Below are 21,160 nucleotides of genomic sequence, written 5' to 3'. Positions count from 1 at the left end.
TTATGCACATATATTCTTGTTTGCATTTGGAATTAGTTATTAAGATTAGGGTTCTAAAAGAATAATTTGTTCAAAGAATATGTTTCTTTTTAAAGCACTTGATACATATGACCACTTTGTTTTCCAGAAAGTTTTGGGGGAATATTTTAACAAACATTTTTTATTTTTTAACTACATGCCTAATAGTGAAGGGGTGGGTTTGGGAGTAGGGAGGGATGAGGAGTTGGGGAGGAAGATGAGATGTAGACATGAATAAGACCTGGCCTAGGAAGATCTGGCTTAAGGGGGGAAAATTATAAACAAATAATAAGGGGTACTGTGGGGAAAAAAAAACTGAATGTGGGCTAAATCTAAGAGCAGCCAATGTCAAGGTACTAAATAGGAAGAAGAGCAGCATTTTAAGATCCTACTCGGAAAGAATGGTTTTGAGGCCTAGTTGGTTTGGAGGGCAGGAGACAGATGAGTCAGCAGAGTGGGATGTATAGTTGTTCCCCAATGTCACAAAGGTAGTTAATGACCCAGGATCTGGGTGTTTGCACCACACCACACTGCCTTTCAAGAGGAAGCACACGCATGTACGTTAGAGTCAAATTATTGCAGCAGGTGTGGTGCAATTAAATAACGAAAGGTACACCAGAAACACGTGCTTCCTGACCCAGTGGTTCTCTATCCAGGGACTCAGAGTTGGGTCAGCTGGATTTCAAAACAATTGCTAAAAATTTATTCTGTCTTAGTCCCCATGACTTCCTACAAATTGGCTGTTTTCTGCTAACCTTAACTCTGACCCAAATCATCCCTCTGGGGATTCTAACGGCTGCTATCTTCTCCAAATTGGTATTTCTCTTGATGTTCCCATCCCCCGTCCTCCAACAAATATTTTGGCTATACCTCCTCATGTTTCGTGGACAGCTTAGTATTTATCATTATTAGTTAATATTTAACAATGAGCATACCTCTGCACCAGCACTGTTCCAGCTCCGGAAGTGGAGCTGTGAACAAGAAAGACACAGCTGCTCTTCAGAGGGTGTTTACATTTTCGTGAGGGGAGACAGACAAAAACCAAAAAAGCTAACCAATGCAATAACTTTAGAGGGTAATATATGTTATAAAGAAAGCCAAAATAGGATGTTGTGATAGTGATGGGGCATTGGCCTTGTTTAGTTTCATGGATGGGGAGATACTCTCTGAGGCGATGTCTTTGACTTAAGACCAGAAGGGCAAGAAGGCACCAACCTTATGACGACAGAGGTAGAGTATTCTGTACAGAAGGAATATCCATGGCAAAGTCTCCCAAATCAGGAACAAGCTTGGAATGTTCAAGAAATGGTAAGAAGGTCTGTGTAGCTATAAGTGAGTGAGGGTGAGAAAAGGAAAAGAGGATCTTAGACACAGAAAAGGATCCGCTCCTGTGGGGTCAGGTAAGCTATGGTAGGTTTTGATTTTGTATTAGTCTCAGTAGGAAGTTATTAGAATGCTTAACAGACCACAATGAATGTGCCTGCTTAAAACGAATAGTCATTATAGTAACGGCAGCAGCAGCAGCGAAAAAATAATGAAAAATAATTTGTGTCTTCTGTCTGTATCCCTCCCCCTCTTCCATACGAGATGGGGAGGTAGAGTGAGTGCCAGGGAGGGAGGATACCAGCAAAGGAGCAGAGACCTAGGTAGGGCCCTGAGCATGGGCAGGCTCTGGCCAGGTGGCCAGCAAGGGGCTAGTTGTGCAGTCAGCAACAGAGGGAGTCTGGAAGAGCAGCAGGCTCCGGATGATGGAGATGGAGGATTCATTTTGGACATTTCAGGTGTGGGACAGCTATGGAGTGAGTACCCTGGTGGATTTTTCAGTAGATTTCGGCTGGACAGTCTGAAACTATGATGAAGAATTTGAGACCGAGCTGTAGATTTGGGAGCCCTAAGCATATGTAGTAATCAGCATACACTTTTTATAGGTTGTGGATTAAATGTGGTTTTCAAAAATGTTCAGCAGAGTATTTATTGAAAAAACGCAATTTCCGTGAAGTAATATTTTAGAAGATATTTATCATCTGGAGGCTGCAACAGCTTACACAGTGGTTACTACAGTTTGGGGACCCCTCTTTCTTACCAAACAGACATGAGGCTACAAAGCTGGCCAGGGAGAGCTGTCATTCTGTGGGTGTGAACGCAAATTGCAAATGATGTTTTTTGAGGACAGAAAGTTTTGTTGTTTTGTTTTTTTGGTTTTTTTTTTTTTTAATGAGTATTTTGACTCTACCATCTGTGAGCTGTGAGAGAAAAAAAAACATTACCATGTGGGAAGAAGGAAAATGGCAGTGTGGGAAAAGGCAATGGCAGTGAAGGGCAGGGGCCAACCAGCAAAAATGAGATGAGCCATGGACACGAGCTTTGTGATGGGAGCAGTCACCGGACCATTTAAAAGGTACAGAGGAGAATGTGTTCAGAGTGAGAAGGATTGTGTGTCATCTTTGTTTTCATATCGGGGCAAAGGAAGAGCTCAGCTCTGACAGACAGTAATATGAGGACGACAGCTTTGAAATTTTTGACCAATTTTCTTTAAATAATGTAATTTTAAACCACTGCCCTTGCATTAAGACTTCTGAATGATGTCTGTAGAATGATATATGTGTCTCTGAATATTTCAAGTGAGTCTTTCTAAATAAATGGGCTTTAAAACTATTTTGCAGTATATTTTGTCTATTCATATTCTCTCTACGACTTGATCATCCAGGATTTTCTTCCCCTCTTGCGCTGGCTAACCCAACATTGACAACGGATAGTAAGCAGTTCTGGAAGTGGACAGACTTACACAAGACAACTCTATAGAGCAGTGGTTCTTTGCTATAGTTGTGCACCAGAATCACCGGTGAGACTTATTTTTATTTTACTTTTTTAAGATTAATTAATTAATTAATTTAGGGAGAGAGAGAGCACGAATGGGATGGGCAGGAGGAGAGGGAGAGAGACTCTCAAGCGGACTCCCCACTGAGCTCAGAGCCCACATGGGGCTCCATCTCACAACCCTGAGATCATGATCTCAGTGCTGAAACCAAGAGTCAGACAGACGCTTAACCAACTGCACCACCCAGGCATCCCTATTTTATTTCAATATTGATGGATGAACAACTCCAGATCAAATGAATGAAAATCTCTGGGAAGGAGGACTAGGCATTAATAATTACAAATAAGTCTCTGAGGTGATTCCAACATGCAATCAGGGTTGGAAACTATATAATACAAAGGGAAGAGAATCGAGGAAATGATCCTTAGAAATATCTCGGAGGAACAAGATGGGGCCTAAAATAGGATGGCCAGAGAGACAGACAAAAAACCAGAAGGGGTGGGTTCCTGGAAACCAGGAGACAGACAGAGAATAGCCAACAGCATTAGATACCGAAATCAGGAAAGGCAAAGACTAAATATTCCTCCGGATGTCATTGGTGCCATTTGCATGAGCCACTCCAATGGGACACAGGGTTTTCAAGTGTGTTTGCAGTGATACACAGTAAATATGGGAGTAAAGAAATTGGAGAGAGTGTGTATAGACCACTTTTTCATGTAGCATGGCCATAAGTGGATACAAATATGTGCCCATAGATGAATGAGACATAGAATCAAGGGAGAGCTTCATTTTCTTCTTTTTAAAAAAATATGGACACCTTAGAGCATGTTCATAAGTTTAGGGAGAAGAGTGGTAGAGAGTGAGGAGTTGATGATATGGGAAGGAGGGAGAAAAAGAACAAGGTTCTTGAGGAAGCAGAGGACGATGATATATAACATGAAATATATAACATGATTAACTCTGGTTGAAAAGGAAATCATTCATCTGGATTGAAGAAAAGCAGGAACATAGGAATAAATAGATTTATTCAGAGAAGGGAGGCCCGATGTTATAGGAGGTGAGGCTAAATAACTTCTATTTTCTTTGTGAATTAGAAGGTGAACCTCTCCTATGAGTGAGAAGAGTATTGGTGGAGCTAGTGCCTAGAGGAGAGTGGAAACATTTTGGAAAGGTTGTAGTGTGGAGTGGGAAAAATGGGTGACAGGGTCAAATGGAAAGATGGCAGTGCATCGTTGTGACAGGAGACCCCAGTGCTGATGTTTGGGGGATGTTAGCAATCTGGACACAGTAGTGGAGGTGAATGATGGCTGGATGGATTGAAGCCATGCATTTTCTTGGGTGGACGACTTTGAACAAGAAGGAAGCTGATAATGTTGACAACATTATGGTCTAAGAGGTGGACCATGTGATCCAGATTGTCTAGAAAAGGAAACAAAAGGAAGTGACTGATAGATTGAGAGAAAATGCAGGGAAGGATGAGTCAAAAAGGATGAAAGAGGAGAACATTTGTGGTGGGAAGAAAGGGAAGAGAACACGGATACAGAGAGGATTGTTTGCCAGGGATGGAAACTTTGGAGATGGTATTACAGAGTAGTGATGGGAAGGAGGGGGCACACAGAAGTGTAGGAAGGGATTTTAGCTATATTGAGTTTACAAATCAAATTGGAGGCTAGACAAAAAATTTTAAAAAATATAATAAAGCTGCTGTTTGCAGGTACTGGAAGAGTGATCTGAGCAATGCCTGCTCTGGAGGTTCCGGTAAGACATCATTATAAGGAAGGGCTCCCAGTGACTTCACGGAGAAGAAGAAATACCATCTGTGTCTTGAGGGTGAATATGATACAGAAAAATATGAGCGGGGAAGGGATTTTAGGCAAGGTAGAGTAGGTTTTAATACAGAAGGAAATAAAATTGTATTTGAATAGACCAGTTTGACTAGAGAAGGACTCTTATAGATAAAGTTGAATAAAGGGAAATGACACTGACAGGCTTAGGAGGGCCTTAAATGTATAGCTAACAAGTTTTGATAATGTTATAATATTCCTTATCAATACCTTAGGTAAATAGAACTTCTGCCAAAATGAATACAGAAAGTCCTACCTAATGGTTAGCTCTTCAATTACTATTGACAGACACAGAAAACCAGAAAATTGCCTTCCATTTTAAATGGCTCTAAATTTAATTTTCATGACAAGTATTTAACTTCCAGCAAGATAAATTCTAAAATTCTTTCAGTGTGTAGTACTCAGTGCTGGGTGACATGGATGAATGTGTTTCTACAAGAGCCTTCTTCTTCACCTGATTAGTTAAATTAGGATTCATTTTTTCCGGAAATTGCTTGGAACTCTGACACTCTTTGGGACCCAGTGTTTCTGGGAGGTAACTTCCTTCTGTCTCCTCCATCCTGTCCTCCTATTGCCACAGTTGCCACCTTCCAGATAAATCATTTGGTATTTCCTAGTGGAGTCTCATCCCCACACAGTGAAGTTCACCATTGAAGTTATTCAGAACAAAGGGGATCCTTTAGCAGCTCTGGCCCCACAAGGTTGTGCCTTTTAATTATTAGCCTCTGGTCACAAGGTTGTTACATTCCTCGTGTCACCCAAGGAAGAGATTGCAACAGTGGGGCCTTCAAGATGCTCCGCTTCATAAGATGACTCAGACCATAGAGAAAATTGGTGATGCAGGAGAAGGCCTTCAACTTCCTGTCCCTTCCCCCAAATACATTAACATTTGCATCCACTCAATGCTTTTCCCTCCCCCTCTTAGGAGAAGCAGTGTCCTTCTCTCTGTTTAACTCCAAATCCGTTCCCTACACATTCTTCTCCCATTCTGTACAGCCTTCTCAGAAACCTCACCTATTTATTATTTCCTCTGGCTTATGCTTTCCAATCTTTATTTTAGTGCCTCTTTCCTCTAGGGAGATAAACAACTTCTCTCACAAAACAGTAAAATAAAAACTACCTTGGTGTCGCCTCATTTCTCTTCTGGTGGCATCCATGCTGTCTCCTCTCTTGTGGTCTAGCTTCATAGTCCACATTCATTGCCTCTGCCCTTAATTCACTATTCTAGACTAATCTGGCGGCTGCCCATATGTAATGCTGAAATTCTCTTCTGAAGTTCCTAATGAACTCCTTGTTGCTATTTTTAAGGAACACTCTTCAGTCCTTGCTTCTCCCCCAAACTATCCCAATTTATTCTCCTCTGTGGGTGGTTTTCATTTACTTCTCCCTTGAATGTTGGCTTTCCTCAGAGTTCTGTTCTCAGGCTACCTCCATGCTCACTGGACAACTTTCCAGATTGATCTTATTCTCTCTCACATCTTCACTTGCCACCTGTATGCAGAAGTTTCCCGACATCGCCAGCCCTCAGCTGTCTTCTCAGTCCAGATTGACATCCCCCTACCCAATGGAAACCTCTACTGGAGGTTCCACAGGTGCCTAAACTTAACATGAAAAAACTGAACTCAGCACCTTCCCTTTCTCCCCACCTTCCTCCACCTCTTTACTTCTTTCTGTTATATTAGGTGGAGGTACCACCCTCTGTGTTGTTTCTCCAACTGGAAAATTACCAGTCATCCCTGATTCCTCTTTTCTTTGCATCCTCCACCTAAAATTCGTCACCTCAAATCTCAAACTCATCCCCTCCTTATTCCTGCTGGCACTCCCCCTTTGTGGACCTTTATCATGGCTCTCTATGACACAGATAGTCTTCTAACCTTTTCCTTAACTTCAGATTTCTTCACCTGAATTCATTCTCACATTATCACTGGAGGGGTGGTTCTTTTTTGGGGGGGAGGGACAGAGAGAGAGAGAGAGAATTTCAAGCAGGCTCCACACTCAACGTGGAGCCTGATGCAGGGCTTGATCTCACAACCCCAAGATCATGACCTGAGCCAAAATCGAGAGCTGGCCTCTCAACTGACAGAGCCACCCAGGTGCCCGTTGAGGGCTGGTTCTGAAATGCAGTCTGACTGTGCCCATTTAATGTTCAAGCAACATGCAGAAAAGTCTTTGCAAAGCAAGTAAACCCCTCCTTATTTCTAACTACACTCTTCTCCTGTCTTCATGTTCCTCTCTCTTTATCCCTCCTCATATTTGCTTTCTCTGAAGCCACCCAGAGCTACTCTTCCCAGATTTGCCATGCCTGTTTTTGCACTTGCATTAACATTTCCTTCTGCCATGCACACCTGGTCTTTCTTTCCTACTCTTTATGTCTCTTTCAATGCCCCTGCTGTCATGAGAGATGGAGCTGGCTGACCTCCCTGTACTCCCAGCACTCTGCACCTGCAATGATTACAGCTTCTGGCACACACGTAGCATTTCTTACATGTCCAGCTCCCTCGCTGATATGGTAGCTCTAGGAGGTAGGATCTGAGTCTGATTTATCACTCTATTTCCAGAATTAGGATGAGGGCAGTGCTGGGCACAGAAGATGTGTTCTATGAACAGGAGAAAGAGTCCCATTGTGGGAGATTCATTTGAGCTGGAGGGGCCTTGAGGTACTTCTGAGCTTTCCTCTGATTTGGAGGGCGGTGACAACTCCACAGTCTCAAGAAATCTACTCAAAAAACTATTGTAGTATCAGTCATGGTTTACATGGGAAGATACTAAAAATCTCCCTAGTACAAAGGTTCTGTCTAGACATAGAAAAGGTTAAATAAATATTTAGTAAATTAATGATTGAACAATTTAGTGACTGTAATATTAATTTTTTCTATTCCAAAATAGCCTTGTCAAGGAGAGTACTTTATTAAAGAATGAAACATCACTTTTATTCTCTAGGGCAAAGGAGGAGTCTATTTTTTTCAAGTTTTTTTCTTACAGCAGTCAGAATTTATTTGATGTTTGGAGATTGTTTCCATTCCATTCCATAATAGCTTGCTTAAACACTTCTCAGGAGACTTTACATACTGATCCTAAATGCATTGTGTGTGTGTGTGTGTGTGTGTGTGCTCGTGCACACGCACACACACATGCAAGCCTGATGCTTATTTATTCTTTTATGTTTGTGGAAAGGAAATACTGTATTTACATCTCACTTCAGCTTTCTCAGCACTCCCTTCCTTTAGTCCAGGGAATATGCATCATGCTGAGGTTAACTCTTTCTTGACAAACCCAGAGCGCATGTTCACATGGACAAAGAAGTCAGAATGACAACATTATTCAAGGTAAACACGTCTGCACTGACATATTATTTCCTCAGAATTCAGGGGTTTTTTGTTGCTAATGTTATCACATCTAAATGGATGGACTTTCAAAAATTAAAGTATTGGCTAAATGAATCTAAGAAAAATGCTCTGAGAAAAATTAAGACTAAAGCAGATTATTGATTCATAAAATTAAGAAGCTGATCAAATATAATGTAGTGATCTATTAGAAAATTCATCACAAAGGGAGCAGATGTGCTAGATTTAATTGATACTGACTTACCATCACCACATTTAAAACAATTCTCGAGATTTATTGAACAAAAAATCAATGACTGAAGATATATGAAGGATGCCTTCATTCTTATTGTGACTAGGATGTTATATGAAAGTTGAAAAGTTATGACTAGTTCTCTGAAACTGGCAGAATAAGGAGGGTGCAACTTGTATATATTATGAAAACCATAATTCTTGTCAAATGAAATGCATCTCTTCTGCATAAAACACTCAAATATGTTAGTGAATGTGATGTTTCTTTTTCCTCCCATATTTTAGTGTCAGCCAATAAAGGTGGTATTTTGTGGATGTGTATTCCCAAATCAAGATCTCTCTTGGCATGTAGATATATAAGAATTTTGATTAGTATTTAAGGAAACTACCATATCCAAGTCAGAAGAGAAGGAGGAACCAAAAACAAGGGGAGTTCTAAAAATACAAATTCATGAACCTAAGTCAAGACCACAGGAGTGGGCCCAGGTCTATATTTTTTTGAGTTCTCCAGGTAATGTTGAAGCATAGCCAGGTTTGGGAAGCACTAGCCAGAACCCAGTTCTCTCTGCCTGGAATTAATTTTCCCATCTGTCAGAATGCCCTACTGTACTAGGTATGGGTGTGAAACAGTGTTCCTAGCTGGTGGCAAGGGAAAGGGAGCAGGTGTTTCCCTGTTCTTTCCCTTATGTGGTAGTTAAGTATGTCTATGGTAGGTGCATTAGCTGGCTGCAACGCCTACCTTCTGCTTGGAATCATAGATTAATGGAGCTGGTGGGAAACATGGAGATTACTTTAGTATAATTTATCATTTTACAGGTGAGGACACATTTATATAGATATTAAATTACTCGGTAAGATCCCATAGGTAATTCCAGAAAGATTTGGGAATAGAACTCGGGTCTTCTGAGACCACATGCAGTACTTTTCTCATTAAAAAGAGAAGAAGAAGAAGAAGGAGGAGGAGGAGGAGGAGGAAAGCTCTTTATAATCAGACCCAAACTAATTTTCCATTCTCATTTCCTATCACTTTACTTTAGACACGCTGTTAACTTTTTCTCAGAACTCTGGGCATTTCATAATACAGTAGACATCAGTTGTAATGCCAACCCAGTGCCCCTTCTTCCTTATTTTGGTAAAAGTACTTGACTTGTCATTGTGAAACCACTTATCCGTCACTCTCATCTGGTTTGAGCGGGTTCACACCAGCCCCTGGCCTGAGGAACAGGATATGACTTAAGACAGGGCAATTGAAGGCTGAGCGATTGGTTTGAGAAGGGCAGCAATTCATCCAGGGCGGTGAGAGTCAGTCAGGGAACTCTATTGGAACCACTGGGAAAGAGTGGCTTTCTCCACTGTGGTCCTCATGAGCAGGAAGGAAGCTATTGCTGCTGGTGGCCAGGTCTGGCAGCAGTTAGGGAGTCCCTGCCTGAGTCACATGGTAGAGAGAGACTGATTCTTGGGGTTACAACTAGAGTATCTAGATCTAGTAATACCATTTCCAATTCTTGGATTTTTCACTTGTACAGTCAACAAATCCCTTTTTTTCAAAAATTTATTTATTTATCTGAGAGACAGAGCACGTAGGAGCAGGGCAGAGGGAGAGGGACAGAGAGAGAGAAGCAGACTCCCCACTGAGTGTGGAGTGGGTGGTGGGGCTTGAACCCACAATCCTGAGATCCTGACCTGAACTGAAATCAAGAGTCACACACTTTAAGTGACTGAGCGACCCAAGTGTCCCAGTAAATCACCTTTGGACTTAAGCTGGTTTGATGGGTTTTTGTTCCTGCAGATGAGAGAGATCCTCCTGAGATACTTGATTCTGTCACTTGACAGCTACCCTACCATTTCACGGCAACACCCATTTTCTATTTTTCTTCCTATAAACGTATTTACCAGAAAAGGCATGAAAGTAAAGTTTAACTGTTAAAAATATAAATAAGAAAAGGCATGAAACAGTTACCTGCAGCTGTTCTATCCTTTGCACAAAACAATTGCCTGGTCAGTAGCCTTGACTTGATATTCATTAGGGCAAGCATGTGGGAAATTGTTTTCATTACTTTTAAAACACTGGCCTAGGCCTATGAAATGGCGTTGAACAAAGATTCATGCTTTTGTGGGGTTTATCTTTTCATGCAGGGAGAGATCATTTAAAACACACACACACACAAACTAAACATGTAAAGTGTTCTGTGGGTTAGTAGGTGATAAGTGCTAAGATAAAAATGCTACCAACAACAAAAAAATCAGAGTAGGTTTTTTGTTTGTTTGTTTGTTTGTTTTTTAGGATTTCTGGACTTCATTGCAATGTGGGGGGAGATTCCCGCCAACAAAACACCAAGCAATTCTTGGACACCCTGCTGGTGTCAACTCATTTTTGATACTATCTACCTGGAGATAGCATTAGCTTCCACAGATTAAGGGTTCAATCCTATAAGACCGCCTGCATCCCTCTTCCCATTTCAGAAACCGCTCACAAGCCCCAGGCTGTTACCTGCACTTCTAACCAACCAGCTATAGTTGGGAGGTTCCAAAGACCTCCTCCTTAGGTTCCTTTAACTTGCTAAAGCAGCTCACAGAGCTCAGGGAAATACCTATGTTTACCGTTTTACTAAAGGATATGATAAAGGATATAAATCAACAGCCAGATGAAGAGATAGAGAGGGCAAGGTATGTGGAAAGGGTGCAGAGCTGTCATGACCTCTCTAGGCACACTCTCCCTGTATCTGAAGTGTTCACCAACCCGGAAGCTCTCCAAACACTGTCCTTTTGAACTTTTATGGAAGCTTCATTACATTGGCACGATTGATGAACTAATTGACCATTGGCTAATTCAACATCCAGCCCCTCTCTGATCCTTGGAGATTGGGGATGAGGGGAGCAGAACCGAAAATTTCAACCCTTTAATCACGTGGTTGGTTCTGGCAGCTAGCCCATACCCTTGGGTGGGGTCCAAGAGTCACCTCATTAACATAATAAAGACCTTCATCACTCCTATCACAGGAAATTCCAAGGGTTTTAGGAGCTGTGAATGAAGAACTAGGGATAAAGACCAATACACAGAAGATACGCATTTTGGTATCTGACTCAGACAGGATCTCTTAAGATCACAATATGGCGCAGGTACTAGAAATGAATTTCATTAGAAAAGTAACAACTAAGCAAAGACGTAGTGGCGAGGATGACCACCTGGGGAAAGAGTGTTTTAGGCTTTTAGAACAACCAGTGCCAAGGGCAAAAGGGAGCTAGAGGTTCCAGGAACACGAAGCTGGGGTTGCTGCCACAGAGCTAAGTCAGAAAGACCACAGATGTTAGATCCCATTCCATTTGTAGCCATCTGTGAGCACTTTGTCTTTTACTCAGTGAAACAGAGAGCAAATAAAGTTTGTTTTATTTTATTCTATTCTAGCAGAGGAGTGACATCTGATTTGCATTTTTTAAAGCATCCCTCTGGGTGCCATGTTGAGAGTAATCAAGGGGATAGGGTGGAAGCAGGAAGACGAGTTAGGCTGTGGCAGAGAGTGTCCACAGATGCTCAGCTCCACGCTTGGGCTTCTAAACTCTCCTTTGTGTATCATGAGTCTGGAAGCTTTGGGCCAATATTCCTAGACTCTCCTGCCAGCTGGTTTCCACATAGAATCTGCCAATGGAGAGGATGGTAGGAGGATGAATGTAGGAAGAAGAGAAGTCATTAATTCTGCTTCTGATGGCACCTGCAGTCTCGTGGTTGTAGGAGCAGCGGGTGACTGAGCACCTAGAGGACAGGAAAGCCATGAACTGATAGGGAGATGAGTACAGGTGGGGCGTGCTGGCGGTAGAAGTGGGTATGCGAGTAGGCGGGAGAGTAGGAGTTCAATTTTGGACACAGGAAGTTTGAGATGCCTAGTAGTTGTGTGAATGGGGATATCAAAAAGTGACTGGACAGTCTGGAATGGGCTGTGGAAATAAATCTGGAAGTTCGTGATGTCATTAAAGACATGAGATTGGGTGAGCTCATTGAAGAATAGAAAAAAAAAAAAAGCACCCCTTAGATCCAGGCTCTCTGACATTAAAACTCAGGGAGGAGAAGAGAAACTAAAAAAAGGGATTAAGAAAGAGTGACCAGTATTGTAGGATGAAGATCTCAGAGAAGAGAGCATGACCAACTTTGTCAAGTAGGCTGATGAGTCAAAAAGATGAGGACACCCAACGGACAGCTGGCTTCTGCACCATGGAGGTAATTGGGGACCCTGACAAAAGCAGTTTTTATAGGGTGTGGGAGTGAAAATCTGGGCACTAGTTTATTCATTCACTAATTCATTTAAAAATATTTATTGAGCTCCTGCTTTGTGCCAATCACTGGGGACTTGAGGTCAATAAGAAAGACGCCGCCATTGTCCTGTTGAAGTTTAGAGTGTTCTACTGTAATGACAGGCTATGATCTGATGCAGAGACAAACTTCAAAACAGATTCTTCTTATATGTGTGTGTGTGCACATACACATACACACACTTGGAGGACTGAAGAAAGGAAGAAGGATGCAGGCTAAGGAAGTTTGCTGTCAGGGCCAAAGGACCCACTGGAACAGACACTGCCTCTGAGCGGGGACTTGCTAAATGCTGTTTATCTTGTGAGCTGAAGCACCTGGCATCTTTAAAAAGGGATTATCGACTCTTTTTGTTTTTATTTGGACAAGTGTTTGACCAGGTGCCATAATTTGATTTTAATCTGATTTTATCTTTGTAGTACTTAGATAGTTTAATTGCTGGTTTGATCCAGTACCTAGAATATGAATTGGAAAATTAACACCTTGCATTCTTATAGTCAGAATTCTCTTTTGAATACAGTGGTTATTCATAACTCTTCAGGGAGTAGGACGTGAAAAACAGTATTTTGATCATCTAAATATTGTTTGATAGAACATATCTGAAACCCCAATATTTTCTGGAATAAATTTTGGCATGAGGTCCTGTGCAAATTAAAATAACGGCAACTGAAACAAAACTTATTTGCCTGATGCTCTAATGCGCGTTTCGTTCTGAAACCTAAATATTAGCCTCCTGTAATTCTCAACAGCAAAGTAATCACTAGTAAGACAGTAAAAATGTTAGTATAGTTTGGAAGTTTTTCCTTCATAAACAAGAGACCTCTTGTAAACTATAGAGAAACTTTACTCTTGCAAATATAAAGTACATCAATATCTTGAGTTTTCTATTTGAATTCTCTAAAGACAGTTAGTAACCTATGTACAAGTGCTCTCAGGCCATGACAAAGTCACACTGTGATAAAGCATATGTATTTTGTTAATTCAGGCAATGCAGTTGTCCTGTAAAGAATTTCCTTTCACAAGCATTGATATGATCCATTTTGAACTAATCCTAGGAATATTAACAAGTAGCTGGATATAACTTACACTCACATTCGGAAATCTGAAATGTAAATAAACTATTTGTACACTAAACATGGGCATTTCGAGAAAAAGATTCCATCGTTGGGAACTTTTATCAGAAGATGGGTGAATAAATGAAAAATTACTGTGCTAACAAGAAAAGAAAAAAAAAAGAAAAAGAAAAACAGAAAAGAAAAAGCTATTAAATATTTCATTTTGACAGGAGCCCTGATGAACTTCATGGTCTGGTTTTGGCTCAGAGGATTTGAAATAATTAGCCATGGCGCCCCATGGTCAAGGTGTTTTCTTAGATTTCAGTAATGAAGCCCATGGAACTAGTGGCTAGAATAAAAACTTCTTAGTATTTTGTTTTTAGTTCTGTTGACTTGTCCTTATGGATTTGTTTAATTTTTTCATGTCCTTTATGATGTGGGAAGCAAAGAGAAAAGAAAAATCAAATTTCTTTACTTCTTAAGGCCCACTGACAAGTCCTTGAAACAGGCAGGGTGACATTCCTCTAGGAACTCAGCTGCCTAGATGTTAATACTTTGCTAAGGGCAAAAGGCATTCTTAGCCTGTTGCCCCAGGATCCTGTAAGTTTCCTTTAACATATAAAAATTCCTTTGGAAACTTTCTTTATCTCTACCCCCCAAGATACACATTAGCAATCATTCCCCAAGCATATGACCCACTGATATACATCTGAAGGGTCTCATGACTAAGGTTTTATTAGACAGTAATAAATGACCTTTACCTAATAATAGTTAGCCCCCTCGAGGTACTGGAAATCTTGCTTCCAAATTCCTTAGAGACTTACACTATCCCTAACCCACTCCCAATGTGAAAGTATAAAATCAGCCACTCCTCAGACCCCAATGCAGCTCTTTCTGCCCACGGGTGCTGTCCCTATGCTTTAATAAAACCACCTTTTTGTACCGAAGACGCCTCAAGAATTCTTTCTTGGTTGTTGGCTCCAAACCCCACCACTTCAAACCACATCACTCTATTCTTGAAATGAAGATAAAAAGTTGTTTCCAGGAGCATTAGGCATAATTTGACATCATTTCTATCCCTAAATGCAATTTCAATCTAGATAGTTTATTAGCTAATGAGACATAATGTTATTCCATTTGTCAAGATTAGATTTGTGGGGAAGAATCACAGAAATATCCTCCCCTTTTACCCTTTGCATTAAAGTGATTATCAATTCCCACTTGGCAGGGTGTTCAGCAAGGTCAGAAGCTCTCTGAGAACAGACTGGGAAATGGCTCTGTGCTCACTTGTTCACTTAGCTGTCAAGATGGATGTAACTCAGGACTTGAAGAGGACTTTTGATTATGTAAGTGGGAGAGAGTAATTTTCACTGGTTGTCTTTGACTGCTTAGGAAGCATAACATATTTTAATTTTAAAGATTTTATTTATTTATTTGAGATGGGGAGGGAGAGAGAGAGGGAGAGAGAAGGCGCACATGGTGGGGGGGGGCGGAGGAGCAGAGGGAGAAGCAGACTCCCTGCTGAGCAAGGAGCCAGATGCAGGGCTCCAATCCCAGGACCCTGGGATCATGACCTGAGCCGAAGACAGATGCTTAACCAACTAAGCCACCCTGGCGCCCCTGATCTCTCAGAATTAAGGAACTCCCACGAAGTGAGGTGTGGAAAGAAAAAAGGACACTTGGATGCTTTTCCTGGGCCCTCACTTCCAACTTTAACCAAAGCAGCTCTCCCCTTCAGCTCTTTAATTTATTTCAAGAAACTGGAACAGCAACAGAGGGACAGGCCTAACCCACTGACAAGGAAGGAGTTGACCAAGATTAGAGCAGAAATCAATGAATTAGAGACCAGAACCACAGTAGAGCAGATCAACAGGACTAGAAGCTGGTTCTTTGAGAGAATCCATAAAATTGATAGACCACTGGCAAAACTTGTCCAAAAACAAAGAGAAAGGACTGAGATTATTAAAATTATGACTGAAAAGGGAGAGGTCACGACCAGCACCATTGAAATTGCAAGGATTATTAGAAACTTTTATCAACAGCTATATGCCAAAAAACTAAACAATCTGGAAGAGATGGAGGCCTTCCTGGAAACCTATAAACTACCAAGACTGAAACAGGAAGAAATAGATTTCTTAAATAGGCCAATTAACTATGAAGAAATTGAGTCAGTGATAAACAACCTTCCAAATAATAAAACTCCAGGCCCAGACGGTTTTCCTGGGGAATTCTACCAAACATTCAAAGAAGAAATAATACCTATTCTCCTAAAGCTATTTCAAAAAATAGAAACAGAAGGAAAGCTACCAAACTCATTCTATGAGGCTAATATTACCTTGATCCCCAAACCAGGCAAAGACCCCCTCAAAAAGGAGAATTACAGACCGATTTCTCTAATGAATATGGATGCCAAAATCCTCAACAAGATCCTTGCTAATAGAATCCAACAGTACATTAAAAGGATTATCCATCATGACCAAGTGGGATTCATACCTGGGATGCAAGCATGGTTCAACACTCGCAAATCAATCAATGTGATACATCATATCAACAAGAAAAGACTCAAGAACCATATGATCCTCTCAATTGATGCAGAAAAAGCATTTGACAAAATACAGCATCCTTTCCTGATTAAAACCCTTCAGAGTGTAGGAATAGAGGGTACATTTCTCAATCTCATAAAAGCCATCTATGAAAAGCCTACTGCAAGCATTATTCTCAATGGGGAAAAGCTGGAAGCCTTTCCCTTAAGATCAGGAACACGACAAGGATGCCCACTCTCGCCACTATTATTCAACATAGTACTAGAAGTCCTTGCAACAGCAATCAGACAACGAAAAGGGATAAAAGGTATCCAAATCGGCAAAGAAGAAGTCAAACTGTCTCTCTTTGCAGATGACATGATACTCTATATGGAAAACCCAAAGGAATCCACTCCCAAACTATTAGAAGTTATAGAACAATTCAGTAAGGTGGCAGGATACAAAATCAATGCCCAGAAATCAGTTGCATTTCTATACACGAATAACGAGACTGAAGAAAGAGAAATTAGGGAATCCATCCCATTTACAATAGCACCAAAAACCATACGTTACCTTGGAATTAACTTAACCAGAGACGTAAAGGATCTATATTCTAGAAACTATAAATCACTCTTGAAAGACATTGAGGAAGACACAAAAAGATGGAAAAATATTCCATGCTCATGGATCGGAAGAATTAACATAGTTAAAATGTCCATGCTACCCAGAGCAATCTACACTTTCAATGCTATCCCGATCAAAATACCGATGACATTTTTCGAAGAACTGGAACAAATAGTCTTTAAATTTGTATGGAACCAGAAAAGGCCCAGAATCTCCAAGGAACTGTTGAAAAGGAAAAACAAAGCTGGGGGCATCACAATGCCGGATTTGGAGCTGTACTACAAAGCTGTGATCACAAAGACAGCATGGTACTGGCACAAAAACAAACACATAGACCTTCAGCTCTTTTAAATCGTAATAATGTTCCATTTGAAAACAATACTACAAAATGGATTAGTTGCTGCAAAAATTGATTTGACACCTGGAGAGGGAGGTCTTGTTAAATGAAGAGAACAGCATAATGAGGAGTGGGGATCTGGAACCAGCTGTGGTAGAGTTTGCTAATGGTTCCCACAAATGCATTCTCCCCTTTTTCTTTTTAATAATAAAGCCCTGAACTCCTGCTCTCCTCTGATTGTAGCTGGTACAAGGCCCCCCAAGTAGAAGCCATATTTTCCGGCTTTCCTTGAGCTAGCCCTGAGTCACATGACTGAGTCCAGAACAATGAGGTATGAGTAGAGGTGACCTGTGTACATTCTGTGTCAATTCTTTGCAAAAAAGAAGCTGATTGCCCTGTCTTTCTTTTTTCCCCTTTGCAATGACTGGGAATAGCCACCTTAGTCTCTAAGACAGAAGCAAGGCCTGATGATGATGTCAGAGCCACCCCACCAGACCTTGACTGCTATTTTTGAACTATGATATAGGTGAAAAATAAAATTCCATGTAGTCGAGTCCCTGCATTTTGAGGCATTTTTTTGTTTTTTTTGTTTTTGTTTTTTGGTTTCTAATAGTCGCTCAGCTTGTACCCACAGTAATACAACAAAGGTCGTACAAAGAGTTGTGAGGTCAGTCTCATTAGAAATGCTGACTTTAAAGAATTTAATCTTCGATGTAATTGAGTTTAATGTCATGTTTACTATGAAATAACATGGTATGGAAGTATATCACTCCAATTAGTGCTGTATAGGCCAAAACAGGCAGATTCCAGTCATTATTGTCCTTATTATTTGAGACAGCAGGAAAGAAAAGCAGGATTAAAGGCAAAGACGCATCTAAACAAATAAACATGGTCAGAAATTAAGAAGTGGGGGTAGTATTACAACACAAATGCCTGGCGGCCAGTGTGAAAGCATGACATGAAGAGAAATTTGGGAAAAGTGGCAGCTGGGAGAAATGTTCTCATTATTTATTTTGCACTTATGATCTATTTTGCCCTATAAAAGGCTTCTGAGACTTTACCAAATAATAACAGTTATCTTACGAACACCCTGATGATTCAGTTTCCACAGCTTCACAGAGATCTTAGTGTGGTCTCTTTTCCAAGGGTTTCTCCATACTTATGATACACCTGCCTTCATATGTCCTGCCATTGCCCCCAAATAAACACATTAAAACTTGAACTCCCTTTCTGTCCATAGAGATTGCTTCCTTGTCTGTTGTCTGCTTGCCAGTTTTCTTTTCTTTTTCTTTTCTTTTCTTTTCTTTTCTTTTCTTTTCTTTTCTTTTCTTTTCTTTTCTTTTCTTTCTCTCTCTCTTTCTTTCTTTCTTTCTTTCTTTCTTTCTTTCTTTCTTTCTTTCTTTCTTTGCCATTTCCCTCTAAGACTTTTTTTGACTTTTCTTCCCCCTTCATTTGGTTAGCCAATGTCAACATGTCCTCCTTTTCTTCCTTTAGACTGGTTTTTAGACTTACCCATTGTCCTCTGTTCTCACACCCACCACTTGGTCTCAGAACAGAACACGTCAAACCCTGGATATGGCCCACAATATTCTACTGGGTCCAACTGACTTGGTCATAACCAAATTCTGTTTGTTCCCCCAGGTCAAGACCTGAGAAATTGCTCTAACAGCTGTTGTTAGCATTTCACTTCCTTCCTCAAGAACCCATGAGGGTGGGCTGCATTTGCCTATTGCTGATAAACCCTATTTACCTTCTTGCCAGGCCTCCCATAAAATGCCCCTAATGAAATCATTCTGGGGTAGTAGCTAAGAGCACAGGTTTTGGAGTCCTCATGAACTGGCTTCAAATTTCAGTTGCACTACTTACAGGCTCTGTGGTATGGCCTCAATTGATGATCTGCAACTGATGGTAATGCCCCCTGGCAAGGCCTTGCGAGGTGTCTAAAATTGGGTAGCCTCTATGTGATGCGTAGAATAGTATACAACCCACAGTGGGCATTCAGTTCATTTACTTACTGTAATTGTGCAGCCGTGCTCCCTCTTCTCCTGTCCTCTGGAACATTCCTTGCTTTCCTGCACAGCATCTCCCCTCCTCTTTCTCTGGTACTTTAGTGTCTGTCACCCTCCCTTCCCAGTAGAAGTCCTATTTTCCTCATGCAGTCTTCTCTGAATTCCCATTGTTTCTCTAACTGATTAATATGTTTTCATTTATTTTCTTCAGCTACAGATGAAGTGTACCCTGAGGGATAGGAATCATTATTGTTCTCTTTTTTTACTCTCTTCAGCATCTGGCTAATACTGGTCACATATCATCTGCTCAACATCTAGTAATGAAGGTATTAAAATAGATGGATTCACAAATATTCTGAAATAACAAATTCTTCAAAATCACTATTCTAGGAAAAATTTTGGAACACATGTCCTAAAGTCGTCTTGATGTTGTTATGATCCCACTTTGCCCCTGCTTTATACAATTTCCTGTGTAACATGACTAAACTTGAGACTAATTCATAATATGGTGAAGCAGCTCTTGGGAAGGCTATTAGGTGAATGGGATTGAGAGAGGAAGTTGAATCTGAGAGTTAAAGGGAGAAGGGGGCAAAGGGAAAAAGGAAAAGATACAAAACTGAGAGCAAGAAAGGAAGGTAACATGAGTAAGGCTAACATCAGACTAATGCAACATTATGCTGAAACCTTGGTATGAGTGGTCTCATCAAACTCAAATCAGAAGCTTGAACAACAGGTGTTAACAAACTTTGCAGAAGTGGGATATAAGACACTTATGAAAGGGTACATTAAGTCTAAAAGCTTGCATTATGAGTGAACATTTATTGAGCCATCCTTGTCCCAGAGGCATAGTGGGGATACCCAAAGCACTGCTGGTCTGTGGAATGGCTGGGTGACTTTCAGGTCCCCTCATCCTGAGGATAGAGAGTTCTAGGTTGGACTGGTGGTGGTTTACCAGAGTCCCCAGCTTTGGTAAACTCTGGGCTTTAACTTTTCCCTCTGAGTCTCTACAACTGTCAAAACTCAGCTCAGTTTTGCTACTATTTTATTTTTTCTAGATCAGCAAATAACTTCAGAACAAAAGTGGCTTTACTTCTTTGGAATCCTGTCTTTCAGACTTCGGTTCGGTAATTCCTCAGTATCTTATTATCTCTTTGATGTTTTTAAGAAGCAATTATTATTATTATCATTATCATAAATAATTTGTCCAGCAAGTTTCACTTGTTCTCAATAAAAGCGTAGGTCTCAATTACTTCGATTGTAATTATTAGAAGGAAGCATGTCATTGCATTTAATGGATATAGAAATTGAAATTTAAAGAGTTATCCCTCCAACAGAACCAGAATTTGAATCCAATTTGTTCTTGTCTTAAACCTGCTCATTTTCCTCTGTCATATAGGCTGGCAAGTGAATTTGGTAAAATTTGGCTACCAGGTTAATGTAGTGAATAAAAATTATAGGAAGCAGCTCTCTGCCTTTATCTCACTTTTAGCCTTGGTTCATAACACTCCCTCCTCCAATAGCATTAGTTACTAAAGAGATAAAAGAAAGAAGATTAATAAAGGCTGCTGGCTATTGCTGACTCTATACTTCCTGCCTCAAAGAAAACTATTTTTTTTTCTTTTTTTATCATGCACCCAGGTGGTGAAATGATGGAATCTATCTCCGAAGGGCTTAGAGCGCTTAACCAATGTGATCTCATTAATCCTCACAACACGATCTTAATGTCTCTGTTTTATAATGGGTGCAATTTACCAGTAGGAAGAAATTAACTCGACTCAAATCTTGATTTTAAAAACTCTTCTTTTTGGATCCCCTGATTGTTAAGCACATGTCCTGGGCTGCCTCTCCATATTGCGTACTTTGAGGTTTATCTAGTGTGACATTTAAAAGTAAGGCTTTTTGTGAACACTTTGTAAGACCCAAGGTAAATGATGTTAAACGGGTGGAGTTAAAAAGATGCGTTAAAGGGATGGTGTTAAGGGGTGGTTCTGGGGCTGGGGTAGACATTTCTCCTCGTCTGATATGAAATGAAACATAGACTTGGAGGCAACTCAA

General features: G+C 40.6%; 1 long non-coding RNA gene across 1 annotated transcript in view; it reads left to right on the top strand.

Annotated features, from left to right (window-relative positions):
* Positions 1-21,160, top strand: part of LOC117803964 — a 45,227-nt gene that overhangs the window by 11,578 nt on the left and 12,489 nt on the right. Inside the window, exons 3-8 of the long non-coding RNA XR_004628092.1 lie at positions 2,726-2,860; positions 4,551-4,666; positions 7,908-8,006; positions 10,540-12,468; positions 14,842-14,959; positions 20,161-20,229. This is a non-coding gene — a long non-coding RNA (uncharacterized LOC117803964). The remainder of the gene's footprint in view (positions 1-2,725; positions 2,861-4,550; positions 4,667-7,907; positions 8,007-10,539; positions 12,469-14,841; positions 14,960-20,160; positions 20,230-21,160) is intronic.

Source organism: Ailuropoda melanoleuca, chromosome 10 (genome assembly GCF_002007445.2).
Source record: "Ailuropoda melanoleuca isolate Jingjing chromosome 10, ASM200744v2, whole genome shotgun sequence".
Classification (NCBI taxonomy): domain Eukaryota; kingdom Metazoa; phylum Chordata; class Mammalia; order Carnivora; family Ursidae; genus Ailuropoda; species Ailuropoda melanoleuca.
The sequence above is the reverse complement of the archived record's forward strand: the minus strand, read 5'-3'. Positions and strand labels throughout refer to the sequence as shown.